Source organism: Lycium barbarum, chromosome 10 (assembly GCF_019175385.1).
Source record: "Lycium barbarum isolate Lr01 chromosome 10, ASM1917538v2, whole genome shotgun sequence".
Classification (NCBI taxonomy): domain Eukaryota; kingdom Viridiplantae; phylum Streptophyta; class Magnoliopsida; order Solanales; family Solanaceae; genus Lycium; species Lycium barbarum.
The window spans coordinates 121,093,994-121,117,323 of NC_083346.1; the positions used below are offsets into that span (position 1 = coordinate 121,093,994).

The 23,330-nt window shown below is 39.3% G+C and overlaps 1 pseudogene; it reads right to left on the minus strand.

Moving 5' to 3' along the window:
• Positions 1-141: 141 nt before the first annotated feature.
• LOC132614981 (protein OBERON 3-like) lies at positions 142-22,011 on the minus strand (annotated as a pseudogene).
• Positions 22,012-23,330: the final 1,319 nt, after the last annotated feature.

Here is a 23,330-nt window from a genome sequence, read left to right on the forward strand (position 1 = left end):
TTCAAATGACACAGTTTAACTTGTGTTCGAGGGTCCAGATGGTCAACGTTTCAGTTGGGGGGTCTAAATGAAAAATCAAGACAAGTTCAGGGTTCATCGATGACTTTAGCCAAAGAAAATACAAAACTATCGACGAAATAATCTCTCGCTAAAAATTATATCTCGTTCTTGTGTGAAGTAAATGATTCTCAATTTATAGAAGTCCTAAGTCTTTTTCCTTTAAGAAAAGGATTAGTTTTCATTTTAGAAGCAAAGACAATTATGATAAGTGAAGCACAATTAGTACTAAAAGAATCAATGTTAAACTAATTAGAAATCAGTGTTTCTGCTTCTTGATCCTCACAAGTCACAATGCTTTGCAAACTATCATATCTTTTCTTTCACTTGGAGAGCTGATATTTCTTTGATGGCTGAACATTCATCCTCAATCATTTTGTCAAACAGGGAAGAATCCTTAGCATCATTTTGATGATGATCAGTAGTAATCATACCTTTTCTTCCACTTGAAGAGCTCATGATGTAGAAGGAAGATGCAGGAAAACTGGATGAAAGAAAATGTGACAAGCCATCCGTGTCTGTTAATAACAGGAAATCAAAATTAGTTCGAATGTAACAGAGATGTATGAAATAGGGCACATGTCAGATGACTCATCAACAAACATACCCAGTGCAATCCCACAATGTGAGGTCTGGGGAGGGTAAAGTGTACGCAGATCTTAACCCTACCTTAGAAGGTAGAAAGACTGTTTTCGAAAGACCCTCGACTCAAGAGAAAGCATGACAAAAAAAGGTCAGATTAGGACAAGCAACTCAAAGCAGTGTGAAAATGAAAATAACGAAAGCGAAAGAGTCATGATAAAGCAGTCCGAAAAAAGGAGCAGTAGATACCACAGATAAATAAGATAATCAAAGTACAAGAAACAACAGCTAGTAACAGAAATCAAAGGACAAGAAACTATATTGAGCAAAACTGCGAATACTATTACAAAAGGATAAGCGAGACTACCTACTAACCTTCTATTCTAATCTGGGTCCTTCATAACCTCGTATCTAAGGTCATGTTAGATGACTCACATAATTGATAAATGGTACTAGTATACAACACTGGACATGTCAACTGAGATTCTACAGACTGCGTATAGGTAAATAACTTTCCATGGTTCTTAAAAGTTCAAATAATTCCTCACAAGAGTACGCCACAGTTAAAGGTACCTTATCTATGTAGCTCTTAACATCTATATAGAAGGTGGGTGGTTTTGTCTTGCCAAAACCAAACATTAGTCCGTCATTAATGTTTAAAAGCTCAGGGTAAATGACTTGAAGCATTTCAATGAAATATTTTGGATAAGTAGCACTAAGTAAAGCTATATTTCTGACAATGAAGTGAATATTTTGTCATAATTCATTGTTTAGGTTTCTTCTAAAGAGCCAGAAATATAATTGAGAACAACTTAAAGCTAAACAAATTCCATTTCAAATACCTCTAGTTTGAACAATTTAATGCTCATTATTCATTAATTAGAAAAGCTAGCACTCTCCCTTTACAAAAGTGTAAAGCTCATAATTTAGTTTCTTTTTCATTTCAAGAAGAAGCAGACCTCTGTTGTCACAGCTAATGGCTTATTAAATTAAGCTTATTTACACAGATAATCAATCATTTTGATGAGTAAACATTCTCAACCAAATACATTTTAAACTACAGAAGCAACTCACAACCATATAAAAGGCATAATACGAAAGAAAGAAAACCAACAAATGCTTTTGGATCAAATGAAGATTCCAGGCCAAGCTAGTTGGATGGTGAGAAAGTTGCTGGGTACTAGAGATTTGCTGCCTCAGGTTCAATGGAACAATACCAAGAATAAGAGTAAAATCAAAGAGATCTGTTTGCAGTTACTGGACAATTTACCTAAGGTGGAATGGAGATATACAATGTTTAGAAATTCAGCAAGGCCAAAAGAAATCTTCCACCCATGGTTACAGATACAGAATAGACTACTGACTGTAGATAGACTCTTGAAATGGGGTATGCAGGTGGAACCTAAATGTGTGTTTTGTAAAGGGGTGGATGAGACCAGAGACCATATATTTTTTGAATGTCACTATGCACAACAGGTGTGGTACAGGCTGATGAGATGGCTCAAGATACAGTGGCTTGCTCAGAGTTCATGGAGGCAGCAATACTTGCTGATCTGGGCAAGAACCAGAGGAAAATCAAACCAAGCTAATGTTCTTAAGATGGTATATTCAGAGTTTGGGTTTTGCAGTATGGAATGAGAGGAACAAAAGAGTTTTTGAAGACAAGGAGCAGAATGCTGAATGTGTAGCAAGGGAAATTGCTTGCATATGTAATGTTAGGACAGTAGTTAGCTGTAGAGCTTATTTGCAGTCTTGTAATTTCTAGCTAGTCTGCATTACTTTGGGTGGTGGGGGTGTACCTAGTACTGGGGACTGAGAAACCCGCCCTAGGAGGTGTGCTCGCTCTTCAGTATTTTGGGTGTGTTAGTATGAGTTTTGCTGGTTTAGTGAAGTGTTGTAGAGTAGTAAGATTAAGGAACAGTGGGCAGAGTTTGCCTCTGGTTTTGTATTGTTGATTGGTAATTAATAAAGGTCCACTAATTACCTTAAAAAAAAAAAAAAAAAAGGAGAGCTTCACCGTAGAGATATGCTCCGCTATCTGTAAGGACAAATAACACCAAATCTAACAGTTGAAATTAGAACGAATAAGGCTGTTTTGGTACTCACATTTGAAAAACTGAAAGATGAAATTGCAGGCGTCTGAAGGAGAAATCATCTTTTTCTCTAGCTTGTTATGCAACCCGTAAGTTATAGCATGCAACTCTTTACCTTTAAAATCTTCACTCCCATGGAAGATTTTTTGAACATAGTCAAGCTCTTTAATTAGTAATTCCTGACCCCAGTTCTATACATCTCTTTAGTGAACCTAAACATTTCACTAGCATGACCACAACCAAGACAGTGAAATTGCATCTCAGTTGTTCCAGATGGCCCGTTGATACTTGGACCTGGCTTTATAAGATTTCTTTGAATAGCAAATACAACATGAGACCAGTGCACTCATTGGTCACAGCCTACCCAACAGCAAGTACCATTGGCATAATCTAAGTTCAAACATACTTGACACACGCATACATTGCAGAATCCCTTGTTTCTCTAACAAATTTTGCACTTACAATTATCAACAGGCAACACCCTCTTGCAGTAAATATTTCGACACTTTTCATAAGCGAAAATCTCCATCAATTCAGTGGGTTGAAGGTGGTTTTCTAAAGATAAGAAGCTTCCGAGACCCATTTTTATGGCAACAAGAATTTCCAGTTAGTCTTATTACACTTAGAGAGAGTCTCAACGGTAAGATCAGATCTGCCATTAAGCGTGTTCTGAAGGCTGACCAATAAATTGTTCTTCTCGGGAATTGCAATTAGGCTTCTCAAGTATTCCTTTGTTGATTCAACAGTTTCATCAGGAAGTGATATTTGGCACAAATATCATGTTTTGTGTCGTATTACAACTTCTTCTTATGATTTTTATCGCTTAATTCATGAGGTAACCGTCGTATTTGAACTTATGTCGTTGCATTTCATGTCTATAGGTACGATGACAACAAACGAAGGAAAATGTGCTTAAAATGATTGAAAGTCGTAGCAGATGTCGATTGGCTGAGGCGACAAGTCGATTACCGCAAAGGATGAACTAACGGAAGAGTAATCACTTACAGAACCTCGCTTTCCTTCCGCATCACGGAAGGATCGCGAGAAGCTTCAGAACTTCAGACCATCGACTCGCATCGCGTGAAGAAAGCGGAACAACCAAACTCAGTCATCAGAATCCGCTTTCGACTCGCATCGCGGGGAAAAAGCGAATAGCTGCACAACCTTGCGCGATCCTTCCGCGATGCGGAAGGAAAACGGGACTCTGCGGATTTTTTTTCCCGATTAGACTAGGATTTGGATTCTTTATGTATTAATTTTACCCTAGCCTATATAAATACGTTTTTATAGCTGAGAACGGTATTCGGGGATTATTGAAGGATTTGTAAGCCACCGTTCTCCTTTTTCTTTTTTCTAGGTTATTTTATTTTTCATCTTTTTCAACCCTAGTGTATTCATGGCTTCTTTTGTCTATGATCGAACCATGAGTAGCTAATCTCCTAATTCTAGGGTTGTGGCGAAAGACTTGAAAGTTGATGTGATGACAATTTTTATCTATTGATTTTCCATATTGTGGGTTGCTTATTTATTCTTGGTTTTAATTGTTTGATTATCTGGCCAATAGTTAGACACTATCTGTGGTGCGTGGATTGAACTTGAGAAAGGGAATTCACGTACGTAATAAGAATAATTAATAGAGTTTGTTCGATTTAATCGTGTCGCTACTGAGGATAGAGATATGCCCTTTGGCCTTACTTAGTTGAATACGGTAAAATAAAGGCGTTCTTGTTGCATCTAATGACCATAGAGATATAGGCATTAAAGTAACATCTACAGGCTTGTGATTAGTTCGAGAGAATATCATAAAGCATAATTAACCCGTCAACTAGTGACCCCGGAAATAAAATAGGTGGAATTGTCTGAAGATCAACCGGATTGTCGAAAGCCATAACCCTAGATCTTTATCTCATCTGAAAATTCTTACAGTCCTTGTCAACGTAGTCCCAGTTATAAAAATCACCCATCATAAATTGTTTACTTTTCAGTTTTAGTTAGTACAACAAACAATCTTGGTTTTTAATCTCTTGAATAGTTTTATTCGAATTTGAATTAGTCCAACAGTATAATCTAAGTCTCTGTGGGATCGATATCTGGACTTAACAGTCTATATTACTTGTACGACCACGTATACTTGCGTGTGTGTTTGGGAGCAACAAGTTTTTGGCGCCGTTGCCGGGGACTTAGAAAAATTTACTGTTTTTCTAATTTGAGTTTGTTTTTTTCTATTCAAGTCTTTACTTTTCTTCGTTGTTCTACTTGTGATTCTTCAGGCTTCTCTGGTTTATGCCAAGCACTAGAAGTTCAGGACAACCGTTAGTTGATCTTGATCCAGAAATTGAGAGAACCCTCCGACGACAGAGACAAATGGCTAACGAAGCAGCAAGACTTGCTCTTGAACAGGCAGAAAGGGATAGAGCAAGAAACGTAGATGAACAGGGAAACCAAGCAGCTGCTAGGGCACAAGAACAACGAATTCTGTTGTCCAGTTATGCCAGGCCAAGTCTGGCGACCATTGCTAAAGCTATTGTTAGGCCTGACATTGCTGGAAATTTCGAACTAAAAGAAGGAACAGTGCGGCTGGTGCAACATACGTGCCAGTATATGGGTAAATCTAGTGAAGACCCGCATAAGCACTTAATGCAGTTCGTGGAGTTGAGCGAGAATTTCCAATATAGAGATGTCCCTGATGATTATGTGAAGCTGTCCTTATTTCCGTTCTCACTTATTGGCGAAGCAAGAGAGTGGTTAACAAATCTACCTGCAGGTTCTATAACTTCTTGGGAAATATTATCAAATAAGTTTATCGACAGGTTCTTCTCACCCAAGAAGACAAAGGAGCTGCGAGGAAGAATTGCCAATTTCACCCAGAGAGATACCGAATCTCTACCACACGCTTGGGAGAGATATAAGGGCTATCTGCGAGATTGCCCCCATCACATGCAGCCAAAGGAGATCATTGGCAACTATTTCGTAGAGGGTCTCAACCACGAATCAAGGGCCCTGCTGAATGCTTCGGCTCAAGGTCAGATATTAAACAAAACATATGAAGAGATGGAAGATCTCCTTGAGATGATGTCTGAGGGTCATCGTGAGTATAACGAGATTAGCAGGGCATTACCACAAAAGGCTGCTGGAGTTCTTAAAGTTGATGATGTTGCAGCCATTCGGGCTGATATAGGTACTCTTACTAATGTGATGTTGAGGGTGTTTCCTCAGGCTCAGCAGATTCAACCAGTTCAGCACATTCAGCAGGCAGCATGTGTAGGTTGTGGTGAACCTCATGATTACAACAATTGTCCATTGAATCCATAGTCTGTCTATTTTGTGGGGCAGCAAAATCGCGGTATTGGAAATCAGGGGAAATATTATGGGAATAATTTCAACACTCCACTTGGAAAGCAGGATTTCCACAAACCGAACAATTATCAACAACCTCAAGCACAACCAACTAGAAATTTAGAGGAAATGATGAAGCAGCTCATCGCTCAAAATCAGGCGATGCAGCAGCAAAATCAGAGAATTCAAAGTGAGATGCAGAAATCGATTCACGAGCTTGAGCGTCAGATGGGGCAAATGGCTCTTATGCAGAATGTCAGACCTCCGGGTGCTCTTCCGAGTGATACTGAAAAGAATCCAAAAGAATGCAAAGCAGTCACCTTGAGGAATGGTAGAGAGCTAGAGGAGGTGCCACCGAAAAAGAAGAACATAGCAGAGGCAGAACTTATTCCTGCTAAGCGAGCGGAACCAAAGAAAACAGTCACCGAGCATCAGGTAGAAGAAGTCATGCGACCACCCCTCCCTTTCCACAACGATTTCAGAAACAGAAAGCGGATTCGGCTTGCAGGAAATTCCTTGAACTCTTAAAACAGGTACACATCAACATACCTTTGGTGGAGCTTCTGCAAGAAGTCCCAAAATATGCAAAATATATTAAAGGTGTGGTCGCGAACAAACGACGTTGGATTGAGTTTGAGACAGTCGCACTTACTGAGGAGTGCAGTTCTAGAGTGAAGAGTAAAATCCCGCCAAAGTTGAAAGATCCAGGCAGTTTCACAATTTCAATTACAATTGGCAACATTGAGGTTGGGCTAGCATTGTGTGATTTGGGTGCTAGTATTAATCTGATGCCCACCTCTGTGTTCCGGACGTTGGGTTTGAGGGAGCCAAGGCCAACCACTATTACTTTGTAGTTGGCTGATCACTCTCTTGCATACCCTGATGGTATTATTGAAGACGTTCTTGTGAAGGTAGGCCCATTTATTCTGCCAGTTGATTTTGTGATACTTGATTATGAGGCAGATAAGAGTATTCCTCTCATCATGGGGAGAGGCTTCTTGGCTACTGTTGATGCTGTGATCCGAGTGAGAGATGGAAAGATGTCCATGATGGTTAATGGGAAAGAAGCGACTTTCGATGTGTTTAAAGCCACCAGACTTCCAGCCCATTATGAGGAATTGAAGATGATTACTGTGGTGGAACCTGAGCTCACGAATGCCGAGTTGGATCACTTCCTAGCCTCGCGAGACCCTTTGGAGACAGCTTTAGTGTATGGGGAATAGCTGAAGATTGATGTAGAAGTGGAGGAGTGTCTTAGCATTCTTGACACTTCATGTGCTTATCTACGAGCACATACACCGTTTGAGGAGCTAGACAGACCAGAGTCATAGAAGAAGCCGAAACCATCTATTGAAGAGGCGCCCGTTCTTGAATTGAAGTCACTGCCCCCTCACCTTCGCTATGATTTCTTGGGTAGTGGAGACACACTGCCCGTAATCCTCTCTGCTTATTTGAATGATGTACAGGTGGAACGAGTATTACGAGTGCTAAGAGATCGAATCCGAGCCCTTGGGTGGTCGATAGCTGATATTCGGGGTATTAGTAGCTCGTTTTGTATGCACAAAATTTTGTTGAAGGAAGGCAGCAAACCCAGTATTAAGTGTCAGCGGCGACTGAACCCGATCATGAAGGAGGTGGTAAAGAAAGAGGTAATCAAGTGGCTTGACAGCTACATTATTTACCCTATATCGGACAGCAATTGGGTGAGCCCTGTACAATGTGTCCCGAAGAAAGGGGGAATAACTGTGGTGGAAAACGAGAAGAACGAATTGGTGCCTCAACGAACTGTCACAGGCTGGAGGATATGCATCGACTATCGAAAGTTGAATAACGCCACCAGAAAAGATCATTTCCCTTTACCCTTCATGGATCAGATGCTCGACAGATTGGCCGGGCATGATTATTATTGCTTTTTGGATGGTTATTCGGGTTACAACCAGATCATGATCGCGCCCGAGGATCAGGAAAAGACCACATTCACTTGTCCATATGGCACGTTCGCATTTCGGAGGATGCCTTTCGGTTTGTGCAATGCACCAGGTACCTTTCAGCGATGCATGATGGCCATCTTCACCGATATGGTGGAAAATTATGTAAAGGTATTTATGGATGACTTCTCTGTCTTTGGAGATTCCTTTGATGACTGTTTGAACCATCTGGATGCCGTGTTAGCATGCTGCGAAGAAACAAACTTGGTACTCAACTGGGAAAAATGCCATTTCATGGTCCGAGAAGGAATTGTTCTTGGGCACAAGATATCAGGCAAGGGAATAGAAGTCGACAAGGCAAAGATTGAAGCAATTGAAAGATTGCCACCACCCGTTTCAGTTCGGGGAGTGCGCAGCTTTCTTGGGCATGCTGGCTTCTACCGACGGTTCATCAAAGACTTCTCTAAGGTTGCCAATCCACTGTGCAGGCTTTTAGAGAAGGATGTGAAGTTTGTATTCAATGAAGCCTGTCTGACGGCTTTTGAGGAGCTGAAACGAAGGCTGGTATCTGCTCCTATTATCGTAGCACCCGATTGGTCTCTACCATTTATCCTAATGTGTGATGCCAGTGATTTTGCTGTGGGCGCTGTCCTCGATCAGAAAAGGGAAAAAATATTTCACCCTATTTATTACGCCAGCAAAACACTTGATGCAGCCCAGATGAACTATACTGTCACAGGGAAGGAGTTATTGGCGGTTGTCTACGCCTTTGACAAATTCCGATCATACCTGGTGGGCACGAAAGCGATTGTCTACACTGATCACACGGCAGTCCGTTACTTGTTTGCAAAGAAGGATGCGAAGCCAAGGCTTATTCGTTGGGTGCTGCTGCTTCAAGAGTTCGACATCGAGATTTTAGATCGAAAGGGCACAGAAAATCAGGTGGCAGATCACTTATCGAGATTAGAAGATCGGGAACATGTTGATGAAGCAGTGGGGATTAACGAGACGTTCCCGGACGAACAGCGTTTTGCTCTTAAATCAGCTGAGGTGCCATGGTAAACTTTATAGTGAGTGAGATTTACCCTCCTGGTGCTAATCACGAGAAGAAGAAGCGGATTCTGCATGACAGTCGTTTCTATGTGTGGGATGAGCCATATCTTTACCGGGTTGGCACAGATCAGTTAATTAGAAGATGTGTTCCAGAGGACGAGGTCCCAGAAATTCTTGAGAAGTGTCATTCATCACCTTATGGAGGACATCATGCTGGGGACAGAACAGCAGCCAAGGTACTTCAATCCAGATTCTACTAGCCAACTCTGTTCAAAGACGCTCATGAATTTGTGCGTGCCTGTGATAGCTGCCAGAGAACCGGAAATATTTCCTAGCGTCATGAAATGCCTTTGAAGGGCATCTTGGAAATCGAGTTGTTTGATGTGTGGGGTATTGACTTCATGGGTCCCTTTATACCATCCAAGGGAAATAAATACATATTGGTGGCTGTAGACTATGTTTCGAAGTGGGTGGAGGCCATTGCACTTCCCACCAATGATGCTAGTGTGGTGGCGCGATTTCTGAAAAAGAACATTTTAACGAGGTTTGGGACCCCGCGGGCTATCATCAGTGATCAAGGAACACACTTCTGCAATCGGCTTTTTGATAAATTGTTGCTCAAGTATGGGGTGAAACATAAGATAGCGACTGCCTATCACCCTCAGACAAGTGGTCAAGTGGAGGTATCGAACAGGGAGATCAAGAGGATTTTGGAAAAGACTGTGAGTGTAAGTAGAAAAGATTGGTCATTGAAGCTTGATGACGCTCTGTGGGCATACAGAACAACTTACAAAACTCCGATCGGTACATCCCCTTATAAGCTCGTCTTTGGTAAGGCATGTCATCTACCAGTCGAGCTTGAGCATAGAGCATATTGGGCGATCAAGAAGCTGAATCTCGACATGGTTCAAGCTGGAGAGAAGAGACTGTTGCAGCTGCACGAGTTAGAGGAATTTCGCTATCATGCGTATGAAAACGCGAAAATGTATAAGGAGCGCACCAAAAGGATTCACGACAGGCACATCCAATCTCGTGACTTTGAGCCTGGGCAGTTAGTATTGCTGTATAACTCCAGGCTGAAGATTTTCGGTGGAAAGCTAAAGAGCAAATGGTCCAGACCATTCGAGGTAGTTCGAGTGACTGCACATGGTGCTGTCGAGCTTAAAAGACCCCACTCGGATGAGACATTCTTGGTGAACGGACAGAGAGTGAAGCATTACTACGGGGAGACCACTGACCGCGCCAAGACCACCATCGATCTGGAAGAGGCTTGAGGTGCGCCTGCGTCGTGCCGCGACGTTAAATCAGGCGCTGCTCAGGAGGCAACCCGTGTGAAAAAAAAAAGTGTCGTGCCACGACCCTAACTAAGGCGCTTGATGGGAGGCAACCCAACAATTTGTAAGATATAAGTCACGTTTGTTCATGTTGCAGGAATTTAGCGGAAACGAAGAAAACAGACAAAGTGCCCAGTGATTCGCGCAATAGACCCGCGATGCGGGCAGATCGCGTGGAGTTCTGTAGCTTCGAGCGATTGACCCGCGATGCGGACTGATCGCGCGGGTTGACCCGGTTTGTATATTTCTTTTCACTAATATAGGGTATACACAGACCCTCCTCTCATTTTTCATTACACAACATTCCTCAACCATTCCCATTCCCCTTGAATACGGAAAAAAATTGCCCACCCCCCATTCCCTCTCTCACACAAACAACTTCCAATTGTAATCAATCCCATATCAACACCACAAGGTAAGTGTTCATCTTCTCTATTTTTCTCTCTCCTTGTTATTGTGTTGGTTATGTGTAGAGTAGGGATATGGGTATGGGCGAATTGAGGGCGGGGATTGGTATTGCTTGTGTAATAGGTGTGAATGTGGCTAGAATGTGACTCCCATTGCATAAGGGAGGGTTTTTCAACCCCCCATTGTTACTCAAAGTTAAGGGACGAATTTACGCCCACAAAGTGTTCGACAAAAGTCCCAAACCAGTTTTTTGTGAAGTCTTGAGTAACAATGGAACATTAACCGAGCTTAGGAACCCTTGTGAAATTCACCTCACCACCAAATTAGAATTGTGAGGGAAAATGGGAAGATAGCGATTGCTGTTTCTTCCCAAGCAACATGACAATCGTGTACCTTGTTTTTGTTTGCTAGGTCTTGTAGGAGTAGTAACTTTTTTTGATTTTTCTTTTTGCAATATAGTTTGAAGTAAGTGTGGGGTTGTTTCACGACCCCGGCATGACTAACCGAAACCTCTTGTTTGGTAATGCGTTGTTTTGCAGGCAAAATGGTTCACGGCAAATCCAAGGCAAAGCTGTCGCCTCCTCCTCTCAAGGTACAAAACGAGGGCGAGCACAAAACCCGCCCAAAGAGAAAAAGGGACAAACATCCGGTAAAGGCAAGCACCCCGCGATGGTTATTCCCCCAGCAACTAAAAGGACAACCAACCCTCGTCTTGCGGGGGAAGGAGCAGAGTGGTATGCGGGGTTTGACACCTCGAAAGGGTACTACCATGAGCGGGCAATCAGTCGAGCCCCTTTGAAGAGGAATTTTCGGGATATCCACGACCGTATAGTTGCCATGGGATGGACATCTGTATTCGAACAACCGGGGGCTGTGAACATCGATTTGGTCATGGAACTTTATGCTAGCGTACCAACCCGCCTGCCTAGAGAGTCTGTGCACTTTCGGCAAAATTGGGTGCCATTAACGGCACAAACCTTGTGCGGGGCAATTGGAGTCCCGGATGTGCCTGTCGAGCCCTTACTAGAATTGATCAAAAGGCCCGATTATCGGGCTATCCGGGAAACGCTGTGTGGAGCCCGCTCAAAAGCTCAATGGGCCAGATATTCAGGACCTATGCGGAAACACCGAAGTATGAGCATGAGCAACATCTGTAGAGAAGCCCGAGTGTGGCTGCGCCTCCTAAATGCGAGAATAATGCCACTTGATCACTTCTCGGAGGTACAACGGGAGAGAGTGTGCATTGTGTACTTCCTAATGACAGGGCAGCCGGTAAACATAGGGTATTGGATGCTACAGGAAATCCGCCGAGTGCGGGCTGGGAAGTCGAAAAGGCTAAGTTATGGGAACACTCTCACTTCCTACCTAATGCGGCTCGACGGTGAGTTAGCGTACTCTACTGATAGAGTACTTGAGGCGCCCGATGAACCGCTTGATATCTCCAATGTCATGGCCCCAACAAGCGTATCCGGACATCACTTGACCCCAGCGGAGGAGAGGTCTGCCCAGTCAACCGTACTAGCTCAGCTGTACTCGGGGATGATGGTTGCGAGTGACCACTTTAATATTGATCTCACAAGGGTTTTTATTGATAACCCACACACTCCACATTCTCGGGCATTGGTGGGAGAGCTATCTCAGTTACCCGTGGATGATGACGAGAACTCAACTGATCGAGTGATGGCCGCATGTGAAGAGGAGGAGGAGGCAGAGTCGCTGATGCAAGGCGACGACGAAGAGGATGAAGAGAATGCCGAGCCAGATAAGGGTGTCACACCCCATTTTAACCTGGGTTAGAGCGGAGTACAACATATTGGTGATTCCTAAATTTGTTTTGTTTAAAGGAGTCGCCACCTAATTGATTTTTTACGGTGAATTAGGACACCTAATTATTAACTAAGGTAAAGTTAAAACTAAACCTCTATTAATAGTCTGCTTAACCAGTGTGATTCTAGGTAAGGGTTCTATATTATCCTAAAGGGAAGGGGTTAGGCATCCTTTAGAATCCGTTAGCTCACGGTTATCCGACTAAACTTAGATTAATTAATCAATGTTGGATATAGTGTTTAAATTTTAAAGGAAAGCTTGTGCAAATAAGACTTGTAAAAAATATAACAATTTATGCAAAAGAGGATTTTAAAAACGTCATTTTTTATAAAGAAAGAAGATTTTAAATAACAAAAAATGAAATGGGACTAATAATTCGCATAAAGGGGGATTTTAGAATACTATTTGAAATAAAAGTTTATAAGTGCTGCTAAGGCTCTTAAATAAAATGCTAATAAAATCTATAGAAAAGAATATAATAATTTGTATAAAAGGAGACTTCAAATGCCATAAAATTTATAAATATTGTTAAGACTTTAAAAAAAAATGCTATTTAGAATGAAATTTGTAGAAAAATATAATAATTCGCATAAAAAGAAACTTCAAATTCTATTTAAAATAAACTTATAAAAAATATACTATTAAAATAAGATTTTGCAAAAAATAGAAGATAACGCAAATTTGTGCAGTGTTTTAATGAATATTTAAACAATTTTGAACGATGGTATATTAATTTACGTTGAGTTTCAAAAATATAAATGAGATACAAAATAACTAGTAAGTTTCTTCATCCTTTTTTTTTTTTTTTTTTTTTAAACTATGCTTAATTAAGGATATTACATGATTGACTCAAACTTTGAAGGGTTATTTAAAATATGTCTAAAATTACATTCGCACATTAGTGATGTCTTGAAATTAGTATAATAAGAATAAAATGTGATTCCTTTAACTCAAAATGAATTTATGTCATTAATTATTCGGGGGGTAAAATATTCTAGAGATTGATTTGTGAGTTTTTTCTCCTAGGTTTACTACCCAATATGTTAAAATTAATTCACTAAATTCACTAAGTTCATCTAAATCAGGAAGAACAAAACAAAGTAAAATATTAGTCACACAGTACAAATCAAATGAAAATGAAATATAAAAAGGAGTAAATCAAATGGGCCCAGCCCATTTTGGGGCTGTTGGACCTATTTGCGGTTGGGCTTCGGCCCAACAACTCTCTCTCCCCTTTTTTTTTGTTTTGCCATGGATCTGGGCTGCTGCCGCTCATGCTTATTGGGCTTTGGCCTAATATTTTTTTTTTTGCTGTGAACTGTTGCTACTGCTGTGTGGGCTTAGGCCCAATAATAGTGACTCGAGCGGATTTCGTTGGGCTTTAGCCCAACATCGAATGCGGAAGAAGACGAGTCCGAGGGACTCGTATGCGATGGTCATGCACAAAATGGAAAGAAAAGGATTAGTGTATAACAAAAGACTAAGGCTTAAAGAAAGGGACTAAGTACACATCTTGAATTTAGCACAAGACACTGTAAAAAGACACTTTAAGAAAATGTTCAAACCCAAAACGAGATAATAATAAAGAAAAAAAAGAAATTGCAGCCCACATGATCAATTTCATATCGACGAGTGAACTTAGGCCCAATAGAACCATATTCCAAACATTTTGGACAGGGACTTAATAAAGAGAATAGAATTCCCAAAGGCAAACACTTAACAGTAGAACTAAGTGTCTAGACCGATACATCCAATATACGTTTGATATACCCTTATATATATTAGGACGAATATGCAGAGTTGAGTATACTATGTATATCTAGGTATATTTCATATATGCACATTTACAAGAGTGTATAGAAGGAACATACCTAAAATTTAATGCAAGCGAGGTAAAAGATTCAGAAATTAGAAACAAGACCAACCCAACAGGAAGAAGACCGAATCAAATGTGAATTGTCATAGTGCAACATCACAATTGAAACAAGATGCTTACAATACTCAAAATTGAACATACACATGTCACATTTAATTCATTTTTTAGGCATGCTGGGGTATGGAAATCAGATTCTTATTTTTTAGATACTGACTCATGCTTATTCTACGCTTTTAGGATTTAAAACTCAGTCTCAAAAGAATCATATAAGTATCACAAGAAGCCAAAATTATTTAGGGACAGGGAAGGGTTCATACTGGACATAAAATTTACACAGAGATGTTAGGACAAAGCTCGAGGGGCTGCAAGGAGATCTAGATAGTTCAACAGGGCAAACATGTTAGCCACTAGCAAAACAATTTCCTAAATCAGCCAAATGCAACACATTCGAAAGAAGAAAGAACTTAGCAAGAACTGTAGAGAGAATAAAGAGAAATCTGCAGGGGCTCCTTCAATTCATGGCATTAAATAAAACTCAAATCTTTTAGTTGCAATAGAATATTTTTTTAAGACTGAGTTTAATATTCGCATGGAGATTGTCCTAGGATGGGGACTGATCTCTAAGGTCTACCAGGTAGAACATCACCATGGCGGTTGGTAAACCAAAAAGAAACATGCTAAACATGCCACACATAGCATATTTGATCAATACTGGAAAGGAATTTAGGCTGCATATTAGCATCATTTCAAACAGTAGCTGACACCACTATCAATCGAACCAAACAATGGCCTTAATACAACGCAGCTAAACTGACCAGAATAATAAGAATTAATGGTCGACACCAAAATGTACAGCCTTGACTATAACACGTCAAATACATCACAATTGAAATAGGATCAAGCCATGTTAACATACTCTTCAATCAACAATTTGGGATCATGCTTAACAAGGATAAATTGCACAATGCTTTCATGCATATTTAAACTAACAGGTCGGTTATAAGTATAAAGTAAACTCAAACATTAACCAGGAGCATTCAAAACAGATCCTAAACTGAACTAACATATAATGCAGGCAAACTAATATTATTATCCGAAAGGGGGGTAGACAGCTAAACAACGGTTCGAATATCGGCTAGGCAATACTCGAACATTGTCGTGTTCATACCAACAAATCATCACTTCCAATCTGATATTCAAATAAACACATATCAACACACATTAAGGATAAAGTAACTGAGTAAATTTAAACCTATACGAACCTATGCAAAAAATAAAACTATATCCAAGTAAACACTGGTACAGTTATTCATTACCCTTGACAAAAACCAGAGCAAACAGCACAGAACAAATAAGATCAAAAAAATAAAAAAAAAGAAAATGCGAAGCGGAAAGGGAGAATCACCTGTTTCGGGTGCAGCGAAATGGGTACGGGGGAGTCGATCTATCCGCGAACACTCCGAATCTCCTTCGACCCAAACTCGAATCAGACTTGTGTGTTCTCGAATTCGATGCAATACAAAAAAAGAAAGAAAGAAAAAAAAAACAGAAGATCAATTGCCTATTTTAAATCGATGTGGAACGTTGTGACGACTACGATCTTAATGCTTTCTGGGGAATTTCTGGTGATAGAGAGGAGGGCTTAATGATTTCTTTTTGGGGGTTTTTCCGATTTTTGATTTTTTGAGGATTTTGACCACTGGAAATTTGTTCCTTTTTTGAGGGTTTTGGTTCGTTGCTGTGCGTCTTCTCCTCCTGTCGTCCCCCTTTTTGTTGTTTACCCTCTTTATAGGTTTTTGTTTTCGTCGTTTTGTACTGAAAAAAAGGGGAAGGAGGAGCGGGAGAGAGAGGAAAGTGGGGGACAAGGGTGAGTGGGAAACGGAGAAGAAGGAGGGAACAAGGGAGAGTGGGAGCGGCGGCGAGAGGCGGGAAAGGAGAAGAGGCGGCTAGGGTTTTTGGGGGGTGAAGGGAGGCGGAGATGAAGGAGAAAGGAAAAAGGGGGCGGAAATGAAGTGAAGGGAAGCTAGGTTTCCCTTATTTTGCTGAGAAATGAATTGGACCCGGTCCATTTGTGGACCGGGTCAAATTTTAGACTGGGTATTTAAAAGAACGGACTATTAAATTAAACATGGACTGATCTAAAAATTGAGATAAAAAATATGGTCTAATCCAAAAAATATTAGGAATTAATCGGACTTTGATTTGGGGTCCGGTAAGTCAATATACGGACTAAGTGCAAGAAATAGTTTGGCCTCTAAATTTGAATAAAAGACCCATTTTGATTAACGATGTACTAAGGGTGCTAGAATATCACCTAATACGGAAATAAAAGATCCGGATAATAAAATTATATGATGTTGCAATGACCGTGCAATAATATTAAATAACAAACGCTATCATTAAAATGTGCGAAATAAATGCGATGTGTATGCGCCAGTTGGTAGAACGTTGAGAAATGCAAGTTTCAATAATACTAAATAATAGCAGCAAATAAATAGTGGTAGTAATACTGCTAATAATGATAACAATAATGATAATGGTAATAATGATAATGCTGATGATAATGGTGATAAAAAAAATAATAATAGTAAATAAAAAATATTGATAATTAATAACAAATAACAATAAGGATAATGATAATAATTAATAATAATAATAATAATAAATATGGTAGTGATTAATAATTAAAAAAAATGACAATTATTGATAATAACAAAAAATGATAATAAATTAATAATAATAACAGTAATAGTGGTAATAATAAAATAATAATGATAATAATAATAAGAAATAATAATGATGATGATAATAATAATAAATAACAGTTATTGATAAAACAATGATAATAATTAATAATGATAAATAACAATTATTGATAAAACAATGATAATAATTAATAATAAAAATAACGATGATAATGATGATTAATAATTAACAACAAAAATAACGCTGATAATAATGATTAGTAATTAATAATAATAATAACAATAATAATAATGGAAATAACAAGAATAATAATAATTAATGATAATTAGTAATAAATGATAATTTAAGAATAATAATAATAATAATAATAATAACTGCAGTGGAATAATAAAACGGGGCGTTAATAAAAGACTAATAATTATAGTAAAATTAAAATGCATATTTTTTAATTTCTCAAAATACCAGAGGTATAAATAGGTATTTCGGGGGAGAGGCGGGACAAAATTGGGTATCAACAAAGGGCGCGGCCGATGATGAGGAATCCTACCTTGAATTGAAGGACAAGAGATGACCATCCATGGCTGCCAAGTTCTCGGCCATGGCAGCCCTTGATTGCCTCAAGTATTGCAAGGAAAAATCAAGGTTTTAAGGTAAGGATTGATTCCATCTTGCATGTTTAGTGATGCCTTGATCCTTGCTCAATTTGCTGGAAGTGAAATCTGTAAAAATGGAAGCTCAAATCATGCTAGAATGTATATTAGTTTCATGGGCTGTTTTAATTAAAAATGGTGAATTAATTTTGGTTGTGGTTGTCATGGAGTTATTTGTGTTGATGTTGAAGCATGGTTGAAGCCATGAAATGACGACTAGGCCCTTGAGGGCCCCAGGGAGTATTTCTTACCTTGTTGGAGCTTTATTTGATTTCAAATATACATGCATTGAGGGCATTGCATAGTTTTAAGTGTGGGGTGGGAAAATACGTCCCTGGTTTGTAACAACATGTTTTGAGGTTGCGGATGATGATTAGTGTGCCTTAGGTTTTTTTTTCGTTTTGCATCTTAGTGTTGAAAAAATATATAAAAAAAAAAAAAAAAGTGGAAAAATTTCAAAAAGATTTTATTTTTCTTTATTTTTCTTTGATAACTTCTTAAGCCCCTCATTAGTAGGCATTCATCATCCACCCCCTTTGGTTTTCTTATGGCCTCGGTTCTTTCCCGAGGGGGGGCCTTTGAACCGGGCATAGGTAGATTTTTTTTTAGTCATAGGAAGGGTTGTTCCTGATGACGGGTGGATGACAACCTGCTTGAGGGAAAATCAGTCCGTAGGCTAAGAACATTCAAATGCTAGGTGCACGGGATAGGTAAAGTTTTGGCATATGAACGACCTTGAAATGTTTTGTGAAAGCATGCCGTGAAACTGTATTACTTTTCTTGGAAGCACTTGAAAATGTTTTTTGTGGTGACTCGCATGACCCACTTGGCATTGTTGAGTTCCATTATGTTTGATTGTTTCGAGGGACAACCGGATCCCTCTTGCGTTGATTATGTGCCATGTGTGAGTAAGGTTTCGTTTTTGAATCCATGTTTGGTATCGACATCTAGAACTTGCCCCGTGTGTTCACAAAGCGAAATGAAGTTGGTTGAGCCTAGAAAGTGATAGAGGCATTTCTTTGGTTAGTCACTAAAAAGCCTAAAACGCTATCCTACCGACTTGCAAATAGCACCCTAGTTAACCCTTTTGAGCCTTTAGCCTTTTCTTTGATAGCAGTTAATTAACCTTTACCCCTTCGTTCTATAAAACTTGATTTTTGATCCAAATACTTTCTGAGCACTTTAATCATTTACATGTATAATAGGAGTTGGGAGGTGAAATAGTTGTTAACTGTAATCTAGGAAGACAATAGGAGCACCGAATGAACAGAACTAAATTCACGTGTTAGTGGGAAAAAGAAAAGAAAAAAAAAAAAAGAAATCTGAAAAAGACAGAAAAAAAAATGTAGCGAAAAAGTTTCCCTTCTAACTTGTGTAACTTCTAAAAAGAGTGGTGCTAGAACAAATAAAATGGGTGAATTGGGAGAAATTGAAAGGTTGGTTGGTGTTGAATAAGGACTAATGAAGAAATTGGGCAAGAATGACGAATGTATGAGTATTAAAGTGCTTAGGGAGGTTAGTCACTATTATCCAAATAATTCCTACCCGTCCCGTAGCTTACATTACAACCCTCGAAGTCCTACTTGATTCTAGGTTCGTCTTACTTGTATTAGTAGAGCGGTTACACTACGGGCAAGCATATGGTATGTTGTACTTTACATGTGATATTCTTTGTGAGAGTGAGTGCATTTATTGATTTCAGGTCCATTGAGTTAAACATATGATTCTTGATGAGATATGGACTATTTTGTTGTGGTGAGGGCACATAATTAGCAATAGAGAGGTGAAGTGTTGATTTCTTGATCATAAGGTTGCCTATATGCGTTAAAGTGATGTTGTTGAGTCAGCTGTTTTGAAATTCGAAATGTTTTCATTGAAAAGAAGTACTTGGTGCTGAAAATGAGTTTTGTTTTTGAACCTTTGGCATGGCTTTCGCAATCTGGGTCACTGGTTTGTTTTGAAAATCTCGCTTTAAGAGTTAGCCATACTAGCTGAATCCCGTTGCAGACCTGTTTGAATGAGTGATCTAGAAGTGGAATCTGATGTTGGTTTGTGTCTGCTCGAGGGCGAGCAAAGTCTAAGTGGGGGGTGGTGATATTTGGCACAAATATCATGTTTTGTGTCGTATTACAACTTCTTCTTATGATTTTTATCGCTTAATTCATGAGGTAACCGTCGTATTTGAACTTATGTCGTTGCATTTCATGTCTATAGGTACGATGACAACAAACGAAGGAAAATGTGCTTAAAATGATTGAAAGTCGTAGCAGATGTCGATTGGCTGAGGCAACAAGTCGATTACCGCAAAGGATGAACTAACGGAAGAGTAATCACTTACAGAACCTCGCTTTCCTTCCGCATCGCGGAAGGATCGCGAGAAGCTTCAGAACTTCAGACCATCTACCCGCATCGCGTGAAGAAAGCGGAACAACCAAACTCAGTCATCAGAATCCGCTTTCGACTCGCATTGCGGGGAAAAAGCGAATAGCTGCAGAACCTTGCGCGATCCTTCCGCGATGCGGAAGGAAAGCGGGATTCTGCGGATTTTTTTTCCCGATTAGACTAGGATTTGGATTCTTTATGTATTAATTTTACCCTAGCCTATATAAATACGTTTTTATAGCTGAGAACGGTATTCGGGGATTATTGAAGGATTTGTAAGCCACCGTTCTCCTTTTTCTTTTTTCTAGGTTATTTTATTTTTCATCTTTTTCAACCCTAGTGTATTCATGGCTTCTTTTGTCTATGATCGAACCATGAGTAGCTAATCTCCTAATTCTAGGGTTGTGGCGAAAGACTTGAAAGTTGATGTGATGACAATTTTTATCTATTGATTTTCCATATTGTGGGTTGCTTATTTATTCTTGGTTTTAATTGTTTGATTATCTGGCCAATAGTTAGACACTATCTGTGGTGCGTGGATTGAACTTGAGAAAGGGAATTCACGTACGTAATAAGAATAATTAATAGAGTTTGTTCGATTTAATCGTGTCGCTACTAAGGATAGAGATATGCCCTTTGGCCTTACTTAGTTGAATACGGTAAAATAAAGGCGTTCTTGTTGCATCTAATGACCATAGAGATATAGGCATTAAAGTAACATCTACAGGCTTGTGATTAGTTCGAGAGAATATCATAAAGCATAATTAACCCGTCAACTAGTGACCCCGGAAATAAAATAGGTGGAATTGTCTGAAGATCAACCGGATTGTCGAAAGCCATAACCCTAGATCTTTATCTCATCTGAAAATTCTTACAGTCCTTGTCAACGTAGTCCCAGTTATAAAAATCACCCATCATAAATTGTTTACTTTTCAGTTTTAGTTAGTACAACAAACAATCTTGGTTTTTAATCTCTTGAATAGTTTTATTCGAATTTGAATTAGTCCAACAGTATAATCTAAGTCTCTGTGGGATCGATATCTGGACTTAACAATCTATATTACTTGTACGACCACGTATACTTGCGTGTGCGTTTGGGAGCAACAGGAAGCTCTTGAACGATCCTAGCCATAAGAGGAATAGACCTGAAACTATTTCTCCAAGGATTCTCTCTATATTTCCTGATACTCTCGAATCGCCAGATTGACCGTCAATTGTTGGTCCTGCAGGTGACTCGAACAGGAAAATCGAATTGATATCAGAGCTACTAATCCTATCAACATCATTATCACATATTTCCTTATTGACCAGTTGACAACTTAGAGCTAAACTACTTCCAACAGGATTTCCTGGCAATGTAAAATCTCCTCCTTCAACTGGCCTAAACCGGCTAAAAACCGACCAATTAATTCCTTCCACGGAATACTCACCATCCTCTTTTGAACTCAGGGTTCGCGAGAAGCTAAGGTTGTGGGAGAAAGGGTGGGAATAGCACGACGACAGGGAGCCGTTCCTGAAATAGCCGATCCTTGTATTGTTATTTGATAGTTCAAGTGAAGATTGTACATCAACATCAGGTAAAGCCAAAGAAAGATTCAAGGTTCCAGTTTGTCGCTTCTTTTCTCTATTTTGTGCCTGAAATTCCTCATTCTCAGCTACCCTTTTAGATGAATTCCCTCTACACTCATTCAACTGAAGGAAATCCCTCTCTGATCTTATGTTGCTTTCCTCATTTTGATCCTCAAAAACAACTATTTCTTTCCCCTTATAACTAACCATTTTCTCAGAGGAACTCAACAGATTCTTCGATGAAACGACTTGTTTTGAGTTTACACAAAGGAGAGATCTTGACAGTCACAAGTCCCGGTCTTTCTTGTCGGAAAGTCAGCTATAGAAAAGTCATCACAACCCATTTTCATTTGGGATGCTGATTTCTCAAGAAAATGAACACCCTTTTCCTGAAATTTCCCAAATATATGCTCATCAATGCTATCCATAGTTTTCTCCGTTTCAATTTGCTTGTCTGGTTTTGACGAGTTTAAGAAGATAAAAGAAGAATTTTGAATCTAGTAGTTGTTAACTAAAGATACGTAGAATGTAGCAAAATATCCTTTAATCTTACGTGGAAAGCGAAAAATTGAAATTAAAGAATTGCCAAAAAAGGAAAGTAAGACAAATAAATTGAATGTATTTTTCTGTCAAATTGTTTATACTGGCTTTTGAACGAAGAAATGGAAAGTCAAAGAGGAACTAAAAATAAAAAAGTAAGAGATATAAAGGTGACTTCAGAAATGAAATTGAACAACACCTTCAGAGAAATTTCGAGCTAAGTTTCTTGAGTTCATACCCATCCCGCGTCTTCACTCTCTCTCTGACGAAAATTACTTGCAAGTTGTATATGTGGGATTAGTCCAAGAATGTATGATATATTTATGCCAATATCACCATGATTTCTTAATTCATCAAAATACAACTTACATATTTATTGGTCTTGGTCACTACCCCAGTGTAATCCCACAATAGTGGGGTCTGGGGAGGGTAAGATGTACGCAGCCTTACCCCTACCTGGGTAGGGAGGCTGTTTCCGATTGACCCTCGGCAACCCTCCTCCTTTATCCGGGCTTGGGACCGGCAATGTGAGCGAGCTCACACAGGCGGAGTTAACTTACATATTTATTAACAACAAAAAATGAGTACCGTAGATCATAATCTTATAGTTTAAAATATTGAGAAAAAGGCCAACTTACAGGTTTACAGGCAGTGACGGATCCAAGATTTTCACTCAGAGGGTTCTGAAAAAACAATAAAAGCTAAATATATATAAAAAAAAAAATGTCGTCCCTCGGAATCAAACCTAGGATGCTAGAGACAACTTTGAACACCCTAGACCACTTGAGCTAATCTTTTGCATTTGTTCAAGGTATTCAAAAGTTAATATATGTACATAAACACAGAAAATTTACCCTATATATACAATATAATTTTTTTGCCCTAGCATGCTTCTCCTCCTTTCGTCTCCCACCAGTTTTTCTTCGCTCTCATTCCAATACATGCCTTATCTGTTTCTTTGTCTCTCATCTTAAACTCCATATAGCTTT